General features: G+C 39.6%; 1 protein-coding gene, 1 long non-coding RNA gene and 1 other non-coding gene across 3 annotated transcripts in view; all 3 read right to left on the reverse strand.

The window, feature by feature from the left end:
- Positions 1-23,743, reverse strand: part of LOC134211567 (uncharacterized) — a 722,476-nt gene that overhangs the window by 531,249 nt on the left and 167,484 nt on the right. The gene's annotated exons all lie outside the window — the stretch shown is intronic.
- Positions 5,181-6,055, reverse strand: LOC134215830 (uncharacterized). Its single transcript, XR_009980324.1, has 3 exons — positions 5,972-6,055; positions 5,788-5,900; positions 5,181-5,312 (listed from the first exon to the last, which is right to left on the reverse strand). It is a non-coding gene; the product is annotated as an uncharacterized LOC134215830 (long non-coding RNA).
- Trnat-agu (transfer RNA threonine (anticodon AGU)) lies at positions 11,895-11,969 on the reverse strand. Its single transcript has one exon. It is a non-coding gene; the product is annotated as a tRNA-Thr (tRNA).

Consider the following 23,743-nt stretch of genomic DNA (forward strand, 5'->3'; position numbering starts at 1 on the left):
GAACAAACATCTTTCGTCACACCGATCTAATTCTCGGCCAATACCGCGAGACAAAGTTTTCGCATGTCCCAGGTGATGTTTTCCCAATAATTAAGTATCAACTAATTTAACGAGGATTTGTCAATTTACCGACAAATTGTGCAATTCAATTAGTCGAACATTTCGTCGAAAAACTCTACGGAGACTGCCTCTGCTCCACATAGAAGAACGGGAAAAAGTTATCCATTCTTATCTTGCCACAGCAATGTTCCTTCCGAGCACACTTTCCGCGATGTCACAGTAAAGTTTTCGCTGCAAAGTATTGCGGTTTTTCGTTTTCATTTATTCAATATTTTCTGACAGTGCCATCGTGGTTGACTCTACTCAGTTTGCTAATTAACAAATTGTGAACCTCTCGGTTGAAGGCAAGATGAGAAACATTTAATGGCATTAATTATGCAAGGAATAGGTACGTTAATTGCAACGAATCCACAAGTAGGACATCAGGCGAAACATCATTGTTAAATGCGTGCTACGGGTAGGAACGATAACCGAAATTTCGCAATTGGTACGTGCTTTCCCACAGAGATGAGCAAAGGTACAATCGGTTGTATGGTGAATTGGTGAACATCTGTAAGCTTGTTGGTTAATCTGGAAAAAGGGACAAGTGTACAGTGCTCGTACGAAGTGTCGACAAATTAAGGAAAACGATGGGTATTCCTGGCAAGCAATTATGAGTCGGGTATAGAGAAACAATTCCAACATTAATTTTCACCATCAATTCTCTAGTTTGGTCTTTGCCAGAGCCCAGAACTATCAGTCATAAGCATACTTGATACAACTTATTAGAATGAGTTTAATCAAACTCATAAAAACATAGCAATGCATTGCAATGCGGTAGTGCGCGTGACAACTTTTGCAAACAGCTCAATCGTAGTCGCACATACATACATACAGACCGGACTCGATTATCCGGAGGCTCGATTAACCGGAGAAAATGGCTCTATTATAATGGTCGAGAACTGATTTAACGGCAGCGAGTTTTGGCATCAAAAAGGACACGGATTGGAGCATGGAATGGAAACTCAAATCTTAGATAATCTTCAATACCAGATAAAAAAATACTATATTGATTAGTAAGTTACATGGGAAACTAACTAATTAACGGTTGTAACAGTTGAAAATATTTCCACGGTTATTTATTTCCACATGCCTAACTCCAGTTAAGCACAGTTTTGTCGAACAAAGTGAATAAGCCAAGCAAAGCACCAACGATGCTAGAGCGAGAGAATGTATTCCTCCTTTCTCATATTAATGTTCCACAGTGGCTCAGAGATTCAAAAGTCTTTCTTGTTTTTCTCGGACAATACGTGGACCACTTCAAAAACGAACTTTATGAATTAGATTTCAGTTAGACGGAAAATGTTTCCAAGTTTGTCACTATTAGGATTTTAAAATGATAAGTCATTGTATCAGGAAAATATGCCCAGAATTCCAAAGCCCAAATCTTACAATTATTGTATTAAATCTTGGCATATACAATTCTGCAATGTTTACAAAAAACGATACTGTATTAAAATAATACAAATTGGAGATTTCAATACAGTAATTTTGTTAAAATCTTCCGAAAGTGTATATGCCAAAATGTTATATAGTTTCTGTTAGGTTCTTATGCAGAACTGTATTGAACTCTGCTATTCGCTGGTTGGGTGTAGTCTCTCACTAGCGAAAAATGCTTATCTTTGTCAAATTCAATTGTTCAGTAAATTTTTAAAACTGTTTTTTTAGAATCATTACATGGCACTTTTATTTGTTGTGCACAAAATAACCATTTTAATATAAATATTGTACAATTAGGTCTACCGAATATATTGTCATCACTTCCAAAGATTTCTATATTCAGGTTCCTCATTTGAAAATTAGTCCTACTGTGCACCCATCATATGAGAGTTCGGGATGGTTAATTCAGCGTAATTGAACGCATGCATTACCGTGAAAATACCTGCAAGCATTTACATCGTCAGGCGTAGCGTGGTAGATACGAACGATGTGTGTAATTTTCTCCTTCTCTTTTCTAATTTTAATTTTTCGCTTTGCGACTTCGAAAATGCAAATTCCTGCTTTTAGTAGATTAAAGTAACTGGAAATGTATTAGCATACGTATTTCATGTAAGCATACGGAACGATACATTTTCGTTCAAGGCAAAAAGGTATCAGTGGCTTCCACTGACTGCGATAAGTAGCAAATCTATATCTATGTTAGCAGACAAAAGAGATGTTTTTTTATACAATAATGGTCTAAACTTCTACTGCTTTGATTCAAATCCTGAGCAGACTCACGATCCGAACACTCAATACATCTGAAATATTCTGTAATTAGGATAAATAAACAAATTTTCTTGACAGGAGTACAAATCAACGACATTAAAATTTTCCAACAAAAAGATAACGTTAAAATTTAACATTCTAGCGCATTTAAGGTGGCGTTCGGAATTTGAATCAAAGTGTTCGGCATTTGTTTCAAGGTTTAGCAGAATAAAATCATTCAGTATTGATATTTACAATCAATAAAATACAAATATTTACAATCAATAAAATATATAAAGAACTAGGAAGTGAAAATGTGGTTAAATGTTCGTAAAATATGAATCAAAGCGGTACCTCCTATAAATTGGCTAAATAAAATTGCTTATAAACATTTAATAATGATAAATCTCATTGTTTTTGGTTTTGCAAAGTATGAGAAATATTGTTCCCGCCAGACATTCTAAATACTCGCGCTCCTCTAATGTGCCCGTGTATTATACACATGTTGAAGTGTTGGCTTGAGATGGATTGCGACTGATTTGACTATGCGTCCAATTTGAGAATCTCGAGGTCGTTCAGTAGCCGCTAGGTTGCGAAGGCCGACGGAGGTCCTTCGTAGCTTAGTTGGTTAAAGCACCAGTCTAGCGTACTGTAGGGTCATGGGTTCGGGTCCCATCGAAGGGAAAGTGGTTACCTCCAATACATTTTCCAAATCAATATCTTCCACATAACGTACATATTCACGAAAAAGATGTTTTTTTTTTTTTTTTTTTTTACAAGGGAGAATGCATTTACACACTAACCCAGTACACGTGCATTGTAGTTGCCAAACTACCACACGGAAGTGTACTGGAGTGTCGAACTCGACCATACCGGTAATACCGACTAAACTCCCTTGGGCTCCACCATCGTTTCCCCCAGGAACTACCTCGCAGTACTACTTCTGGGGGGACGGCAGTACTAAGCGTACTCACTCATTATCGCTCACACAGGCACTCGTCCCACGCGAGACTGACTTGGGTGCTCGCACCCCATTCACTCCATTTGAGTCTTACTTGGATGCTCTCCCGGACGCTCCGCTGCCATGCCTCGAGGTGTCAATAGCGGTAACTGCCTGGGCCTACAGATATTGCGCTACGACACTCTGCCTCAGCACGAGCAGATCAATCACACCACTGCCGAAGCAGACCATACGCTATCCTGCCGAAGCAGGGACACTCCCCATGCACCACATGTGCACAACTGTAGGTGTGTGGGTACAACCCACTGCTACCCTGCCGCCGAAGCAGCTTCTCCAAAGACCATTCACTCCATGTGACCCTTTTCAGGTGCTCACTCTAACACTCCACTGCAATGCCTCAGGGTGTCGATGGGATACCTCGACTCCTGCCTCAGCATGTGCAGTCCATACTCAGACTTCTGCTGCGCTTTGAGGGTGACAATAGCGGCGGAGAAACGCTATGACACTCCTGCCTCAGCACAACCAGATCACTCACTCCCTGCCGAAGCAGCTCACGCGCTACCCTACCGAAGTAGGTACACTCCACAACTTATTCTAACACTCCACTGCCATGCCTCGAGGTGTCGATAGCGGTAGCAACGCTACGACACTCTTACCTTAGCATGTGCAGTCCATCCTCAGACTCCGGCTCCGCCGAGAGCCCGCCACACCGCCGGCGCCTCGCTATGACACTCCTGCCTCAGCACAAACAGATCACTCACTCCCTGCCAAAGCAGCTCACGCACTACCCTACCGAAGTAGGGACACTCCCACATGCCAGTTGGCACTCCTCCCTGGGCTTGTGCTTTTGAAGCGGCACACAGTCGCTTTGATAGAGTCCGCTTACGGGCACTTGTGGTTTTGGGAGGGATTTTAGCAGAGCCCACTGCTAAATCCCACCACGCCCTAGGCAGTTCTCCCTGACTCGCAGACAGCTGGGGAGGGGTCGTCAAGCCCTTGGACATGGTCCCTGCTGCCCCCGACACACGAAAAAGATGTAGTTATTTTTATTCTGCACAGTTTTCCCTCCAAATCACCTCATTTCTTGTCGATGCTTCGAGGTATGCACCAAACTTGGTGACATTTTATTCTCCAGAGAAAGAGTTCGTTTCAAAAGATTAATCCTATGTTGTATTTGTTATTCCATCCCATCGATCTGGTAATTCCTAAAATCCGATTTTGTTTCACTCCCTAACGTCATAAAGGTTGACAAATAAGCATCAAACTATTTCAAGACTATTTCAAGAACAAAATGTTTACATGAAAACAAATGCGTATTAACAAGTTTTCGCGTTGATAGCGGCTGCACAAAATTGATTTTAAAACCCCCTTCGACGCCATTATCCGTTGAATATTTGTAAACTAATAATACTACTGAAAAAAATATATCATGATAGTACAGATATCCCGAATAGAATGAAATTATACAACGATTTTTCTAGTTATCGTTTTTTGAGTATAGAAAATTATAATTGCATTTTTCATGGAATCATATAAAATACTGTACGTTAATTATACGACGAACGATATTTACAATAGCCCTTATAATATTTTGGTTTTGGATGATACATTGAATGGGTTGTTAAGTATCGTTACCATTCAAAAACATCAACTTTTGCATGTATTTTTGCAAATCAATTTTACCATGAATCATTGGTTTATCTTCAGTTTTGTTTTATGCGATCATTCGGGTTTTGATTATGTTCAACAAAGACGATAAATAGTAAAATTTTTCAACGATTCTGCTGATAATCCGAATTAAACGCTGCGCGATAATCATTCAATTATATGGTTACTGTATTGTAGTATGTATAATGTTATTTCACAACCTAAAATAGGATAAAAATTTGTTCTTTTCTCAGTTTATAATAAAATAGGCCAACACAAAAAAGCATCTATTTAATTTAATTTATTGTCCAATATAGCTTTTCTAATTTTTATATTCTGCCAAACTCGCGCGGGAAACTGGATGCCTAGCCTGCGTTCACAGGACCTTTTTCATGTGGATTCCACTCAACAATTTCACCTGTAAATTATAGTAAAAGGATTAATCCACTTATCCACCCTTATGTAACGCAAAGTGCATACGCAATCTTGCATTTTGTTTAACTGGAAATCTCGCTGGAAATAAGCTTTTTGATTCAATGATGCGTGGAAACATAAAAGTAATCAAAGTATTCATCCTTATTTAAGACGAAGTTATATTATACAAACATGTAAAATTTATCCATCTAAGGTCAACCGGCGCATACACCTATTTTAACACTCATTCGTTTTAAGATTTGTTTTATTTGCTGCCACGCCAAATAATGAATAATGCTGATCACTCGTAATACTAAAGTTCTGAACGAAACGCGCTTGTAACGGCAGGATTTGGCCGTTAGCCAAGCAGTTTTTCTTAAAAATTCTACTGTTGTCACCATTCCGTTCTATTGCGACGCTAGATTTTAACGTTTTACATCCCGAACACCACATCACCGCCATCACCAGAAGATTCTTACCTTCGGAAGCATATCCGCTGAACCCTTAGCTGGACCCGATTTGCTGAATCCACTAGCACAGCAAGGAGAAGCGAATCGTCATTTTCCCGTGTAGTGGCAGGAAATGGATGACTCTGGAAACAAACAAAAATGGAAAAAAAGAATAGATTTATTTAACATTTTATATAATAAAATTTTGACTTACATGCATTTTGGATCACCACCGACTTCAAGAAAAACTAAAATAATCTCAAGTCTACCCGAACAAACTGCCGTCGACAGAATTGACATTTAAACACTGAAAATGAAAACACTTCCGAGACACTTCTATCTATGCAGTTGGGTGTGAAACTACCCAAATTATATCGTGTATGATTTTTTTCTTATGAGAATATTTTTCATTTCTCATTCCAGTAATCTTTATTATGAGATGTATAATCTACCAATAATTTAGTATAATCAGGGCGGTAAGAAAGTTAATCATATGATTGCACATGTATCGTACAGTTAATGATGATTACAAGCGGAATGGAATACTTATAATAATAAATATTCAGCATACGATTTATTTCTATGCGGGATACGTTCACTGTGGAACGGTGCAATGTGTACCTCTTTTTCTATGTATCTTGCGCTGTTACATATCCCTGTTTGTGCGTACCTTCTGTACGTAAAGTATATTGTTTGTGCCACCTCCTCTCGGACATTAAACACGTAAACAATAATGAACAACGTAAAACAAAAAGTTTTCTAACCACCAGAAGAACGTGTCGCCGTCGTGATAGTTTTTATTACTTTAAATAAACCCGAGCAGGAGAAATTGGCTCAATAATACCTAATTCTCTTATTGATATCATACTCTGTTATGGGCCCAGGTTGGAACGGATTGGATTACGAGAAGAATCATTTCGATTGCAAGTGCATTGTGTAAAGTGTAAACTAAACAAGTGAATCATGGCCGACGCAAAATTTGCCATTCCCAATTTGAGCGGAACCAACTGGCAAACTTGGAAGGTGCGTCTAGAGATCCTACTAGTGTGCGAACATTTGTGGCACGTCATTGAAGAAGATGTCCCACAGGAAACGAACTGATCCGCGATGTGGAAAAGTGAGGATCGGAAGGCAAAAGCGATCATGATTCTGCTACTGGATGATAGTCAGCTCTCGCTAGTGCGGAACTGTGTGCATGCGAAAGATGCATACAATGCGCTCAAATGTTATCACCAGAAGACTACCCGCTCGATTCACGTATCGCTGCTGAAGAAGATATGCTCGATTAATTTGTGTGATAATGGTTATGTTGAAAAACACCTTCAAGAGTTTGACGACATTTTCTATCGACTAGATGCAGCAGGAATGAAGATAGATAAGGATACGAAGATTTGTAAGCTACTTCGGAGCCTTCCTGCTTTCTTCGATGGTTTAGTTACGGCACTCGATAGCCGTTCGGATGACGATATATCGCTGGACGTTGTGAAATCGAAGCTGGTGGATGAGTATAGTCGACAATTAGAGCGAAAGAGTGGCGCTTCAAGGGTGGAGAAAACGATGCGGTCGGATATGCGAAATAGTGATGGCAAGCCTGACAAGGAAGGGCGCACTTGCCACTATTGCAAGAAGAGGGGGCACATCAGGTGGGATTGCCGAAAGTTTTTGTCGGTACAAAAGGACTGCAGCTCCTATCGACAAGAGTCAAGCGGCTATCGGAAGGCCAAAGCGGCGCAAATTAATGTCAGAGGTGTAGCGTTTGTTGTTGGGGAGGGGGAAGTTCGACAAGCTGGCTTATTGATAGTGGTGCCAATGCGCACATATGCAACGATAAATCTTTCTTCTGTTCAATGCGTGAATTCGCCGTTGGTTGTATCACGTTGGCCGATGGGAAAAATACTCAGATCAAGGGTGAAGGTTCTGGAGTGCTCCACGGTTTTGACGGATCCGGAAAAGTGTCTAGAATCGATATGAAAACAGTGAAATTCGTACCCGAACTATCAACTAACTTGATCTTACGTGTGAACTTTGACCAAAGTGGTTGTGACATTGTCAACGTAGAAGATATGGTAGTGGCAACGGGAATTCGAGAAGGCGGGTTGTACTACTTGCGAATAACAGAAGCGTCGATGGCTGCGTCGGAAGGAGCGCACAAATCAATCTGCCAACACCAGTGGCACCGGCGGCTCGGGCACAGCGATTGGGCTGCCGCGGAGCGTATTTTGAAGGAAAAACTGGTAACTGGAATCGAAGTGAGTGACTGTGGACTGCGCGTGGTGTGCGAATGCTGTATGGAAGGTAAGTCGCCTAGACTTCAATTTCCTCCGGTTGTTGACCGCAAGTCGCAAAGGGTGTTGGACATTGCCCACACCGATTTGTGTGGTCCGATGGAGAACGCAACTTCAAGCGGTAATCGATATGCCATGACAATTACTGATGATTACAGCTGGTTCACGATTACGTACCTGCTAAAGAACAAAAATAAGGCAGCCGGTAACATTAGGGACTACATGCGTTGGGTTAGCAACATATTCGGGCGTAAACCTCGCGTTGTGCGCTCCGATGGGAAAGGGATAATTTGATAATAGGGAACTTCGAGCATTCAACCCCAGTTCACCACACCCTACTCTCCCTAGCAAAACGGCGTAGCTGAACGTAAAAACAGATCCCTTACCAAAATGGCGACGTGCATGCTAGTGGACGCGGGTTTGGAAAAACGTTTTTGTGGTGAGGCGATGTTCACTGCTACTTATCTCCAAAATAGGCTACCATCCAGATCGATCCATACAACGCCGCATCAAATATGTTGAGGACGGAAACCGAATTTGATTCATCTCTGGATTGGAAGCCAAGCATACGTTCACGTTCCAGTCACGAAACGAAATAAATTAGACAGCAAAGCAACCAAACTGACGTTTATCGGATACGCGATAGAGCAGAAGGGTTACCGATTCGTTGATCTAGAAACGGATCAGGTGACAATAAGCCGTGATGCCCGTTTCAACGAGCTGGGGAATGGTACATCATCGGTAGAAGTAACGATTCCGGGTACAAGTAAGAAGCCAGAAGATAATATTAAGCTGCTGCCGCTGAAGGAGGAACTAGATGAAGACCCGGATGAGGAGAGCGAATCTGCACCGGAAGACTTTTATGAAGCTGACGATGGAGATCAAGGTGCGAGTTCAACTGTGCGTGGCTCAGAGTGTTCAAGCCAACGGACTCGACCAAAGCATTTGGACGAATATCAGCTGGATTATGTTGCAGGCGTTGCGGCGTGCGCAGTGGAAGAACCGCTTAGTGTAAAGGAAGCCCTAGCAGTACCTGTGTGGCGAGAAGCCATGAAGGAAGAGTTGGAGGCGCATCGTATTAACGGAACGTGGTAGTTAGTGAAATTGCCCGAGGGGCGGAAAATAATAGGATCGAAATGGGTTTTTAAAGCAAAGAAAGAGAAATACAAGGCTAGACTGGTACCGCAAAGGTACGCGCAACGTTTCGGAGTCGACGTTAGAGAAGTGTTCGTTCCTGTTACAAGTCAAGAAACATTTCGAGCGTTCCTGACGATAGCAGCTAAGCATGATATAGTGGTCCGGCATCTGGATATTAAGACAGCTTACCTGTACGAGATCCTCGAAGAAAAGGTTTACATGCGGCAGCCACCCGGGTACGTAGAAGTTTGCCGACTCCAACGGAGCATCTATGGATTGCGGCAGTCGGCCCGCTGCTGGAATAAAAGGCTTCATGAAGTGATGATGAAAACCGGATTCAAGGCAGCAGAGGCGGATCCCTGTCTCTATACTCGGGGAAGTGGCAAAGTAAGACTCTTGTTGTCGGTGTATGTGGACGATCTGCTTCTAGCTTCAACCGATGTGACCAAAATCAAAGAAATTCAAGAGTGCCTGAATGCAGAGTTTAACCTGACCGATCTGGGGGAAGTGCGGCATTTCCTGGGGGTTGAAGTAAAGCGTGAAGGAAAAGCGTTCCAGATCGGTTTAAGTAACTGACAGATTGCTGAAAATGCACGGAATGGACGACATTGCGGCTTTGGCAGCGATTTTGGAAATATTCAGTTCGCCTTGTGATGTAGATTGGACGGCAGCAAAGCGCGTGCTGCGTTTCCTGAAACGAACAAAGTGCTACCAGCTGAAACTGGACGGAGCAGTTGATCGCCCGCTGATGGGGTTCTCCGATGCCGATTGGGCCGGTCTTGATACATTGATCACCCGTCACTATCCAAGCTGTTCCTGCACGGAAACAAATGCATACCCACAATCATGACTAAAAAATCATGAAATCATGAATCATGCCAAATCATGAAATCATGATTATAATTCACGATTTCAGGAACATTATTCATGGTACTATGCAATCTTCAACAGTAGACAAAATGCATAACCAGTTATACTTCGAACACTCCCTTCCCAAGAAGTGAGAATGGCTGAGAGGTAGCACGCCGGACTCTCAGTCGGTGTACTTGAGTTCAAACCCTCTGTTGAACTTTTATTTTTTATTTTTCGATCTCAACAAACAAATCGTAACGCATTGGTTGCGTTACGCGAAAATAAATCATGAAATTATGATTTATATTCATGGTGTATTTTCATAAAATGAAAACACGTTGGATTCATGAAATCATGAATTATTATACGGATTTTTACCCGTGTGGGTGGACGTTAGGCAGAATAACAGAGATTTCAACAATGCTTGTTCTCTCATATGGCCCTCTGCTAATCTTGGCGAGGATTAGGGTGCTAAATGTCAATGAAGAAAAATACATTCCATTTGACAGTTTGGTACTCAACATGTTTCGGACAGCTGAACAAAGGGAACCGAAGCGACAAACTTTATCTTGTAACTAAAATATCTATTCGAACAAGCCTTATTTCGGGAATGATTTGCTATTTGGGCGTAACTTATTTTGTAAACAAACATTGGAAGGGTAATTCCTTCTAAAGCAAACATTTTCTGAGAAAACTACTGTATGTATCCGACAAAACAAGCTTTTATCTATCATGTAAGCAAATTAGTTTCGGAGAAAAGCGCTTGCATTCTTTTTTTTCTTAATTTTCTTAATTTAGAGCAGGGAAAAGCTAGCTTGAGCAGAGCAAAATTCCTTCCCCAAACGGGCGCAGAACCTCCTCTTCCTTTAAAATCAACAGAAATTACAATTTCCAACAGATAGAATATTTCTTAACTCTATTACAATTTTACAATTTGATAATACTCAATTAAATACTTATACTATACTGTACTGACTGACTATCTATCAGGGGGTATTAGTGTTAGGAGCGGCAAGTATTCGGCAAAACTTTTTCCGAAGATTGGAACGAGAGAGGTAAAAGTCAAATTCAGCAGTACATCGATTGAAGATACGACTCATGCTAGTGAATAGCTCATTGCGCCCATAATTTGTACGGTATTATAAATTCTATGGTGTCTTTAAAACAGGGTGTGTTTAAAAAATAAGTTTGATTTGATCCAACTGACTGTTTTGGTCTGGTTCAATCAAAGTTAAATGCCCATTTCCGGGAATTAAACCACCCGACTTGGACATTAATTTACAATGTTGTGAAAACTCATGTGCGAATACCGTAGATAATCAAATTTCGGACGCACTCAAACTTCGGACGCTTCAATTCGTATGGGAAATTTTCTGAAATATTTCATCGAAATGTTTCGTCAAGCTGGATCGGAAGGACTAATAGCTTTAGCTTGTTTTAGTATAGTTACATTTTAATAAGACATATTAAAACAATGCGACAAAGTTATTAAAAGACAATCTGAGCTGTGCAGTGAGAATTGTTTTCAATTATTCTTCCCGGTACTGTGTAATCAGATGTCCGAAGTTTTAATCTTGGTGTTCGAAATATGAATCCAACCCCGCCGGTGTCCGAGGTTTGAATCAAACAGAAGGCGGAAATTTTCATAAATTCTTCGCAATATCTTGCACATATCAAATACGTAGTTCAAAGATGAATACTAAATTTAGTGATTGCAATGGTGATTTAACGGTGTGATTTAAAATGTGAGTAAACAGGATGATTGTATATCAGAAAGTGCTTAAGCGTCCGCAGTTTGAGTTTGCACGGTATGTACATTATGTGGAATATATAGATTTGAAAAATGTATTGGAGGTAATCACTTTCCCTTCGATGGGACTCGAACCCACGACCCTCAGTACACTAAACTGGTGCTTTAACCAACTAAGCTACGAAGGACCTACGTCGGCCTTCGCAACCTAGCGGCTATTGAATACTCAGCTCATACTCAGATACCTGGTTAGCTACAGCGTCATGATCAGAGTGGCCAGACATATCGATTTTTCGGTAGTTCTACCGCTTTTTGAATCACCTACCCTAGTGCGGTAAGACGCGCAGCTACAAAGCAAGACCATGCTGAGGGTGGCCGGGTTCGATTCCCGGCGCCGGTCTAGGCAATTTTCGGATTGGAAATTGTCTCGTATAGCTTCTATTTCCATCCCATTAAAAACAAAGCAATGGAAAGGAATTTGATTTGTTTTTTTATTCATGAGATTTTTTATAGCAAAAAGCACGCATGTTAGCAAAAAGAAGCGACAAGATTGGTGCTGAATTTCTCTGTTTTGCGATGAGATGAATATTTCAGTTCAGTGAGATGGAAAACGGAACAGTTCCCCTAATTGCAATTTTTGTCTTCAAAAGTTCTAATTTACTTTTGTTTTGTGGAAAACTTTTGATTGTTTGTGGAAATTTCGCTTCATTTGAGGAAATTTCATATTTATTTATTGCTCATACCCTGATTCCTTTATTGGTAATTTCCTAATTTTGTATGGAAATTTTCTAATGTTTCAGGGGAAGTTCTTATTTTTGTCTATCTGAGTGCTAGATTCCAGAACAGACAGTACCTTCACAATATTAAAATGAAATAAATTACATAGCTGCTCATATTTCCACCAGAAGCTTACTAACACCTTACTACAAAGTTTTACTGCCAAAACTGCATCTCATTACAAAGACTTATAACATCCAAGCGACAGCCTTGGCCTGCACCCCAACATTGTAAATAGAGACGACAAGAATAAGACAAATGAAGTCTCCCGTAGTAAAGATAAAGTCTACGTCGTAAGTTTATGCTAAATTAAACTTTGCCGAAGAAAACATTCCTGACAAGTGCAGGCAGAAAGAGTTGGCAGTAAAAAATGGTTGGTCATAACAAAGCTCCGAAAGTTTGCGAAGGAAATATCGGCTCAACTTGGCACAGTTCTAGAGAGTGCTCCGGTAACGAAAAGTGGGTGGGTCGCGCGAAGAAAGTGTTTTGGAATTTTATTTCGCCATCAAGCTGGACCAGAACAACGAAAATAAAAACGCGAATACTTTCGCAAAATAGTACACAAAGCATTGTAGCGTTTTTTGTCGAAATGGTGTGCTGGGATAGTTAAAAGGAGAATTATGTTTGCCGGGTAGCAGAGCATTCGATGCGATGTAATTCAATAGGAAAGTATCATCGTGGATTTAATTCTTCTGCAGAAAGCAGTTAGTCAAGATTTTGATGGTGTATCGCAAAAACAGGTAAATATGTTGTTGTAACAATAACATAGAATCTGATTGTTCTCTGCACCAACATTATTTATTGGCAAGAATGATCATGTGGTGTAAATTAGACTTTACAATTTTGTTACAGATGGATCATATTAATGTCCATTTTTCGTCATTGCAAAAAGAGCGTGTGCAACTCGTTGCAAAACTCGATTTTTTAAACACTCGTGGTATTTATCCAACTCGGCAAGCCTCGTTGAATAAACGTACAACTTCAGAGCCGTAGCGTGGACTCACAGCGCCCTTGGCGAAACCTTTTGTTAGGCGCCCCTTACTCAGAGCTTGAGCTTGAGCTTGAGCTTGATTGGCTGCTCGTAGTTGCTACTCCATTATGACCAGATCAGCTGTTCTTGCACAGGGAACCAACAGATGTTTGCTTGGGACTAGCACACATCTTCAATGTACAAGTAGGGGAAACTGGACACACATGATCCCCGGGGACACATGATCCCCCCCTGTTTTCTTGAAAACTAATCACATTTTTATACCAGTGATATATTCAAACGAATCCGTTAGATAGAATATTGAATCTGAGTAACATTTAGTATTAGTTACTTTATGTATATGAGTTTTAGAGAGGTTTTATTATTTAAGCATTCTCAATCCTTTTTTTCTACAAAGGAGAAAAGTTTAATAACTTTGAATATGTCCAACCAAAACGTACCAAATTTTTACTGGACAAAATGTTATTATTGTAGAATTGAATAAATTCACTCAATTAACTATTGCTTATTTTCCATTGAATACAAAAACAAAACAAGATAAATACTCAACATGGACACACTTGATCCCCCACAGTTTGGACACACTTGATCCCGATATTGCATATATTAAGGCGTTTGTTGTATACCGTCGCATATTATTATATTGTATGTAACTAATTGATCTGTTAAAATTCCTTTCTAGTTAAAAAGTATAAATAATGTTATTTTCTCTTTAATTTTGTCAATCAAACAATACACGCGCAATTTGAATTTCTCAATTGGCTTATTTCATTAACCAGAAAAAAGTGTAGTTGAACATGAACATACTAAGTTTTGATTAGTTTTATTAAATGCATTCTAACATTATTTTCAGAGAAAAAGAGTGTAAATTAGGCTTTGAAAATACTCAACAAATCACAGGGCTTAAAAACAGTATTGTTCGATCTGGTATTAATTTTTTTTCCGTTTGAACTAGGAGAAGTTTGCTTACAATCACCATTTATTTGTAAATCTTCCTAAAGAATTTTTAATAATAGGCTCATTCAACATCTTTTGGTCAGTCGTTTAAGAGAAATCGCATTTGTGTAATAATAACACGCACTACAAAAATGATGATGCGTGACAGTAGCATATTGATGTATTTATGAAGTCAACATCCTGGTATGATCGCGGTTGTGGTATTGATAGTAGTCTGGCGATCTCGATGTACAGTCGTCGGGAGAGGCAATGGGTCAAATAGGGATGAGAATGGGTCACTGTTTCAGCTATTTAGAATGCTTGTAGAATAGATTGAATGCATGTGAAGACAAGAAGATCAAAATATAAGAGACCTTTTTGAACAATTTTGCTCTACTACGTCTAGACTGCCGGTGAGAACGATGACCCATTCTCACCCTCAGACCCATTGTCGACCCGATTGGCGGTATCACACTCTTTTTCTATTGGTCCCAAAACAGGTACTCAGGGATATTTACCATTGGCCATGGCATTTGCAGTGTGTCCAATTTTCAGAGATTTAATAGAATAATAAGATTCTAAAATTACAAAGATATATTTATGTATCGATCAACCATTTTTAGTATCATAACTGTATCAATCACAAAGAGAGATCCTCTTGGAAACATCATGGTTGTCGTGATATGACTATAGTCTTACTGTCTTTTAGTGGAGTCTTTTAGTGGAGTGAATGGTTTGCAGATAAATCATCATCACCATGCAAATTTTGTTGCTATAGCAGACATTCTATCTGTCACTATTACTCTATTCGAGAACTAAAATACTTGCCTTGCTTAATACTAACAATATTTAATTTTCGCACGACTGATATTACGGCAGACTATGAAGAATTGTAAGGATTTGAGGCTAGACCAATTCAACCTTTAATTAGACTTGGAAGAACCTAAACATGCTCAGCTCTGAAAGGGATCAATTTCCCCCTATATGAGGATCAAGTCTCCCGCAAGTTTTGAAATTGCCAAATTATCATCTTTCGGCAAAATCGATTTTTTGGTAACTTTCATGAACAAATAATTGCTTCCAATGACGTTTTTGAATAGCTTATTAAATTCTTTATCAAGTCCATCAAGAAGCGTGCAGATCTGTGCATGTTACATCGAGAAATATGCTAAACAAAAAGTGGGGATCATGTGTGTCCAGTTTCCCCTACTGGTGATCTCATTTGTTAGGTCATACTGGTGCCTGCCACGTCAGAATGCAAGTCAATGTAGGGAAGGGGGAGGAAATGATGATGCAATCACTCGCCCACTGCAAGCCGAATATACCTCTGCGCTTGCCACGAGTTCATGCAGAATTTGTTGGAATTTCTGGGTTAGGTTGGAGAGGCAGAGGTTCGTCTTGGTTAACGAGCTGCCAATGTGATAGATAGGAGAAGGTAACTGATGGAATTTCTAATTGGATGTAGGAAACGAGCTCTATAAGTTCATTTCCAATTCTAGCAGATTACTGTTAGAATACTCAAATTGAAGGTATAGGAATAGTAATGGAAACGGTATGGAAGTCCATTTCCAGTTTTAGCGATTGCTAAAACATGAGAAATAAAGAGAAAGATACAAAGTAGGAGAATGGAACGCACCTGGGATTGAATTCACGACCTCCTGCGTATGAGGCAGAAGCAGTAGCCATATGACTACCAAGCCCGCTTCGAAACAAGAGAGACCACGCACTGAACTGATTAATTTTATTACCGGCCGCGCAATGCAGAACACAATAAAGGTTCCCCCAAACACACGCGACGCGATTCTATCGCTTGGCGACAACGATTCTGTCGCCGTTGGTATGGAAGCGTAAATAGAGTATTACCTGCAGCGACCCAACGATAGAATCGCGGCGACTAGTTGTCGCCGTCGCGGCGATGAAATCGCTTAGGTTTGGGGGAGCCTTAATTCGGCCGACCGCGCGATCGTTCTGCTGTCCGAAACATGAGAGATCACGCACTGAACTCCCTTTATTAGGCGCCTCTTACTCAGATGTTAAAAAAACGTGCTATGAGCAGGGAGATTTTTTTTGCTAGGAGGGTCTAATGAATTTTTGCTTTATGAATTCCTAAAGCCTCTTTAACCTGCATATGTTCCAAAAGGTAGAAAGTAAGGGTTATTAAAAGACCAAAACATTTCTAGAAACCCGCTGAAGTTTAAAGATTTTCTGAAAGATTTAGTAAACTAACGCAAATAAAAAAATAGATCCAGTAGTGTGTGGATTCACGACAAAAAAGGATTGAATTAGGAAAATAAAATAGCTCTCAATTTATGCTTGCTATTCGATTTTGATTGCTATCGAACCTAGTCACATCGAGAAGAACCCTTATATGAAGTGGATGATCATCGGAATTCCGGAGTGGGTTGATTGATGGCCAGAATAATCAACGGGCCCTATTCAGATTAAGGTATATGAGTTTTTGGAGTGGGTCTGACGGTAGTTTGGTGGCACTGTTTGTTTCGGATGAACCAATAAATTTCTCAGTTACTGATCTCCCTCCCTCTCCCTAATCTGATTTAGCCATCGTTACTGAAATCCCTCGATGTATATTCTCATATTCAGCATACCATCATTTCAAATACTTTTTCCCGCTAAAAGCTTTACCAGTTTATAAAGATTACACTGGACCAAATGCGATCGCATAGTTTGTCGGCATAAAATGAGGGAATTTATCTCAAATTCACACAAATTTCTTATCAGTACTTCCGTACATCCATTGGTTTGCATTTTTAAGTCGCGAACAAAAACTATATGTTTATTGAAGTCCTTATCTGGGGCTCCTTCCCCAGAAGCTTGTTTGACTTGGTCAGTAGCAGGGGCACTATCGCAGATGGCGTTAGGTACTGGCGCGACGTGTAGCTTGATGGTCTTTGATCAGATGGTCGTCGAACCGCCCGTCGGTCCGGGCGAGAAAGTACCTTCAGGAATACGAGAAGTCCCGGCACATCTGGGCAGAATGTTAGCAACCTCGGTGATTCTCACTTGGCAGGTCTTGCCAAACTCGGGGACGATCGGCTTCTTCACTACGCATTGCTCACTGGAAGTCGTCTGACGACCGGATAGCTTTGGTCCGCGGAAGTCGTCTCGCAGAACTGGGGCCAACAGTTGTCAACCCCGGAAACGAATAACCAAACGTTGGCTAGCCAAATGGTAATTCCTCACTACGGAGGTGCACTTAGGCACGCGGAAATCTACCAGCAACAGGACGCCCATTTGTAAGATGGCGTTCTCGTTGATAACACCTACAGTTGGTGAGAGGCGTCGAAAAGGCGCAATCACCACACACGCACGTAGCTGGATTCCCACTTAGTTCGTTCCCGAGCGTCAAACTATCGGACTGACTATTTGGGCTGATTTACCACTTATCATAAAATTCCGAGTTTCACGAGGAATGGAATAAACTTCAAAGATGCGAGTTGGCTGTAGGTTCTTAGTATCTCGTACCTCGACTCATCGCTTTATTCCTTTCTTCATCGAAGACTCTGGAGCACATATTTTTGATATCAGTTATTGACGGAACAGGAAACCGAAAATACGTCAAATGATTGATAATGTTTGTAGTCCCCGAGAGAATCGTAATAAAAGGTTAAATTTGTATCACTTTGAACCAGTGAATTTTTGAATAATTTGTCATCATTTCCTATAGCGGAATTCTGGATTTTGGCGCCCCCTTAAGGCCAGGCGCCCTTGGCGGGGGCCAACCCGGCCAACCACACGCTACGGCGCTGCGTACAACTCGTGCTGAATAATCATCTTTTTGGCAACTAGTTGCACAATAGTAGTTTGTGCAACAAGCTGCAATTACGAAAAATGAACTTGAACGTTATAAATCTGTACCAAAATTGTACAGTCTAATTGACTCCACATGATCATTCCTGCCAATAAATTATGTTGCTGCGGAGAACAATCAGATTCCATGTTACCGTGTCACATTGCATAGTTTGATAAGCCGTGAGGCGATAGATGTACTTGCCTTTGGAAGTTTTTGATGACATGTCACCCAAGCTATTTAATTTATTACAGGGCGCATATAATACACTATTTGAGCACTTACCCAAGCTAATTCAGCAAAATGAAGTCATGTAACTACTGATCTGATGTTGGGTTTTCATTATAGCACCCAGATGAGTGTTATAATGAATATTATGCGGCCCATTTGAGTTGCATAATGTTGATTAAAGCACTTGTCATAAGACGAGATGGTACAATCCCATTGAATTCCACCACTTAATTGTATCTTGACAGATACGTATTTCGACCTCAACAATAAGGCCGTCTTCAGTGTCTCGTACTTGACTCGACTTGTCTCGTACTCAACGACGAAAGTCGAGTCAAGTACGAGACACTGAAGACGGCCTTACTGTTGAGGTCGAAATACGTATCTGTCAAGATACAATTAAGTGGGGGAATTCAATAGGATTGTACAAACTCGTCTTATGAAAAGTGAGTACATTCCACTAAAAGCTCAAAATAATTTTCGTAACAAAATTGATTAAAGCACCCATTTCGTTGGTACGGAAAAGTAGGCCGTTTTATCACTCAAAGACAAACTGTAAACCAGATATTATGATCAGGAATTGCAAAAACTACTATTTTGCATATTACCAAAACGTACCGTAATAAAGCACGTACTTAAAATCAAGTAATATGTTTTAATAGTAATCGATAGCGACGTGAATAGTGGTACTGTCGACTTTACGCAGATCATGACTATATAATGTTTGCTGTTAGTTAGTAGTTAAACTGGAGCTGGGTTATGTGAATCCATTTTCCATCTCTAGTTTATCTCATCACGTAATGAAAGAAAAAGCATCAATTAGCTCGTTTCTTTTGCTGACATACTGACACTACTAAAAAAAATCGAAAAATATAAACAAACAAAATTACTGCTTTTCAAATGATGAAAATGGGATCATTACGCATTTATATCAGACTGACTCAGAACAAATTAAAATGCCAATCAAATAACAAGTCGGCCTTGTTTGGTTGCATGTTATTTCTTAATTGCAGTAATACTTACATCACCCTTCAGCACATTTCTTTAGCAACGATGCTTAACATTTCAATTCTGAAACATGTAGGATGGAAGTACAGTGATCGTTCGCTAATTGGGGTGTTTTGACAAGCGTCAATGTTGTTGTTTGCTTTTTGCATTGAACAAAGAAAAAAATTACGCGCTAGAAAATATCGATCCCGCCAAACAGGGAAACGTAACGCGTTTTTTTCATATTCTGACGTTGAGCTGCTTTTCAATTGGGTTTCGCCCCAATTAGCGAACCCTCAACTAAAAAGAGCCCCAACTAGAAAAAATACAATTAGCGAACGTTCACTTTACTTCCATCCTTCATGTTTCAAAATTGAAACGTAGTAAAAAATCAATCATCAATTTTGACTATTATCCAACGATTTTATATATGCAACGTTTCACCTGTGGTTTGCATCTGAGTCTGCCAGCTTCTTTTCCTCTGATATGAGTTTTCCGAAAATATTCTTGTAAAAACAATGCAATGGGAATTCCATGCCTGCAAAGCTATCAATTACATTTTGACATGCAAGATCCGGGTAAGTTCTGATTGTAGCATTTGGATTTTGTACTCATCGTAAATTGCTTCGAATTTCAACTAGGAATGAGATCTTTACTTTTCTCTCACAGTAGGAACCAAGACGTTCATTTCCTTGCAAAAAAAGAAACTTTCCTTTTCGAACCGACGGTCACGACATTTCACTCGTTTGCGGCAGCTTTATTTGAGTTATGATGGGGCGGTTATTCAGCGAATTCCAAGAGCTTTGCACGCTGTGTGCAGTTCGTTTCCTTACCCGTCCTCGCCACCGGAACCAACAACGCAAGGCGGATAATGTTGGCAGCCGGTTTCTGAACTCTTAAGAGGAACCGTGTAGGGAAGAGGAGCGCTTTTCTACGAAACTTTCAGAGTTGAAATAAGCTGCTTGACTTTTGCTCTTTGTAAGCGGGTATAGTCAATATATGTACGTAGTTCTATTGACTGGATGGAGGAACCCAAGCAAGGAGTAGGAACGAAAGGACAACAAAACCAGACTTGCCAAACCGGTGGTCAACATTGACTACCTTAATTACTGGTAATGGCCCAACTTCCACCTCATGTTCATCGTTTTCGTTGGAAAACTGAAGGTGAAATCCGTAAGATACACATAGGCTACAATATGGTAAAATTTGGAGGGCAATTGAGGTTTTTCTTAAAGCCCCAAACGTAATGCTAGCGGAATGGTAACGGAAACGGCAAATTTGATAAGGTACCCCGAGGCAAGTGGGTACTATGAGTGCAGATGAATCGATGAACGTTTTTAATGGTAGTAATTGAGTTTTTACATACATGGGCAAGTGGGACATATTTGAACAACATTTTCGATAAAGCTATTTTAGTTGTTTTTAGATGGTCTAGTGAAGGATAATTACGGTATTCATATATCATATGGATCTGAATCGGATGCAGTTTATTTCGTTGTTAAAAAGTAGTGTAGGTACAGTTAATTACCAAATGTGTATTTTACATTCTAAAAATTATCTCCCGCATGAAGAAGAGCAACGGCTATAACTATGCGATAGTCTTCCGTTTACCGTACAAATAATCCATTTATTCTACAATAGGCCAACAAGAGTTGTCTTGGGTTTTGTTATTTTCAAACTTTGCATCAGATTTTCAGATGAATAAAGTGCTTAACACATAAATTGGCTATTTCTGTTACAAATTAAAAACACTGCCCATCGCCTGGATAAAAAGGTTTCTTCTGAAGGATTTATCTATGTAATAAATTGTTCTAAAAAGAGAAATATTTATTCATAGGAAAAGTGAATAAAGGTTTGCTTATCCTTGCCACCTAAAACATTTGGTACAAAAGTAAGCTAATGGAAAACATGACAACAGCCAAATAAACAGTAAATCGGCTGTTGTCTTGTTTTCATATCTGCTAACATTATAATCCCTTTCTTATTGCAAAAATAAAGTCCGACATGCAACCAATCTCCTTCGGTGTTGAACTTAATCTAGAATTAAAAAAACACCTAAACAAAGATGAAAAAAAAAATCAACCAATCTTCACCCATGATCTGAAAATACTAATACTCAGAAATAATATGACCAGTACTGGCGTAATCTGGAAAAGTGACGTAACAGCCATTTTACAACATGCATGTTTTCCATTTTTCTGTTAAAGAGGTCGATGAGTAGTACCAGTTAACACCATTTTTGGAAAATGGCGTATACGTCACTTTTTCAGATTACGGCAGAGTATATCTATATTCCTAAAATTAGTTTCGTTCGACAGTAGAAAACAGAATAGGTCCCACTTGCCCCGTTTGAAGGGGTAAGTGAGTCATGAAGGTAAATTTATTTCTTGTACTACCAATATTTTTGTAATTGAATAAATGGCTTCCAACACCTCTACACTTAAACAATGAAGGATATAATTAGAGTCCTATAAGAAGAGTAACGTCATGTACCACGTTTGACAGGTCTCCTGCTCGTTTGGAACGCGCATTTGTATGGAACTGACAGACGATTCTGTTCCAATTCTGACACTTGACGACACTGTTATTATAGTCACTGTAGATATAATGATAATGTATCATTAGTTATTGTTCGGAAATAACATGTTTTCTAAGTATGCGTTAATAATTTTGCTGAACTAGCGTTTTTTTAGGTCCCACTTGCCCCGGGGTATCTTATGTCGAATTCGTTTTTAAACCTGGGTCAGTGCCAAGCCTAACCCTGAATTAAAACACATGTTCAGTTCAATTTGTCATTGGATGTGTTGTTGTGCGTAGCATCGTGTTTGTTTTGATTCGAAAATCGAAACGTATGATCCAGGAGGGTATACCCCGTTAGGTATAAGTACGTTAGGCATATGGACGTTAGACATAAGTACGTATAAAAAGACCCAAAGAACAGCCTATGACATAAAGAAGGCGGAATTATGCCAAACGTCCGTTATGCCTAACATCCTTTATGCCTAACGTACTTATGCCTAACGTACTTATGCCTAACATCCTTATGCCTAACGTCGCGGGCCCGATCCAGGACATCCAGTGCACTGGCAGTGCATTGGCCTTGAATAATCAGATCATGATAAATAAATGAACCGTTTGTTTGAGAAACTGCATATGTAACATTTTTGGCCAAAATAAGATTTTTATATATTCTGAATCCTCGTTCAAAAATACGTATTCTGGCAAAAAAAAACGAAAAAAAAAATTGTTCATCAATGTATGATTTTTATTTCGTTTGTTTGAGAAACTACATAAGTCCACGCACTTTGAAGAGCAATTGGGGAATACTGCTTACAGTTTTTGCACTGGAAGTGCCCCAGGGTGTTGAGTTTTGCCAAAAACTATTGATCTGTATCGAAGAAATCGAAAGATTCGGTGCCAATTTGTTCAAAAACAGTTTTTTGTTGTTTTCTCGAAATTGTGTAAAATGGATATATGCAGTTTCTCAAACAAATGAATCAAGTATGTTGAAGTACGTGAACTGATTTTTGCGGATAGTGGAATTTACTTTTGGGTGGATATAAATATTTAATTATTTTCATTTTCATTAAAATTTTAATTATATTCAATAATCCCGTGCACATTTTACCAAGAATTCCGTATAGAATTCATGTAAAAGAGGTTTTCTATTCTACAAAAATTCATCTATTTCTGCAAAAGTTTTTTATTTCCGAGAACACTCAGAAGCATGTAATAAAAATTCTCCAGGATACTCTCCTGATAAAGGTAGCCTCACACCTCGGGAAAATTTTCCGCCGGATTTTGGGCCCCATGCATTTTCAATTTTCAAGAATCTCTCGGAGGCATTGCTCAATGTGCTTCCGGGGGAATTTATGTACGAAACTTGCGGAGCATTTCTTGAAGGAAACTTTGAGTAAGTTCCTGTATTCCAGATGGGTTTCCTGAAGGAATTATTGTAGGAATTTTCAAATTAACTCCTGGAGCAACTTCCAGAAAAAATCCTGGAACAGTATTCAAACATATTCCTAGAAAAATTTTCAAAGGAATTCATCTCGAAAGGATCCCTTGGAAAAAATATGGAGGAATACCTGAAAGATATCGAGAAAAAATCAAGAAAGAATTACTGAAAGAATTTCCGAAGTAATTTCTGGCAGAATTCCCGAATAAAATTCTAAAACGCACGAAAGAGTTTTTGGAAGAATTTCAAAAGAAATTCTGCATAAGAAATAATTCTA

Source organism: Armigeres subalbatus, chromosome 2, assembly GCF_024139115.2.
Source record: "Armigeres subalbatus isolate Guangzhou_Male chromosome 2, GZ_Asu_2, whole genome shotgun sequence".
In the NCBI taxonomy this organism is placed as follows: domain Eukaryota; kingdom Metazoa; phylum Arthropoda; class Insecta; order Diptera; family Culicidae; genus Armigeres; species Armigeres subalbatus.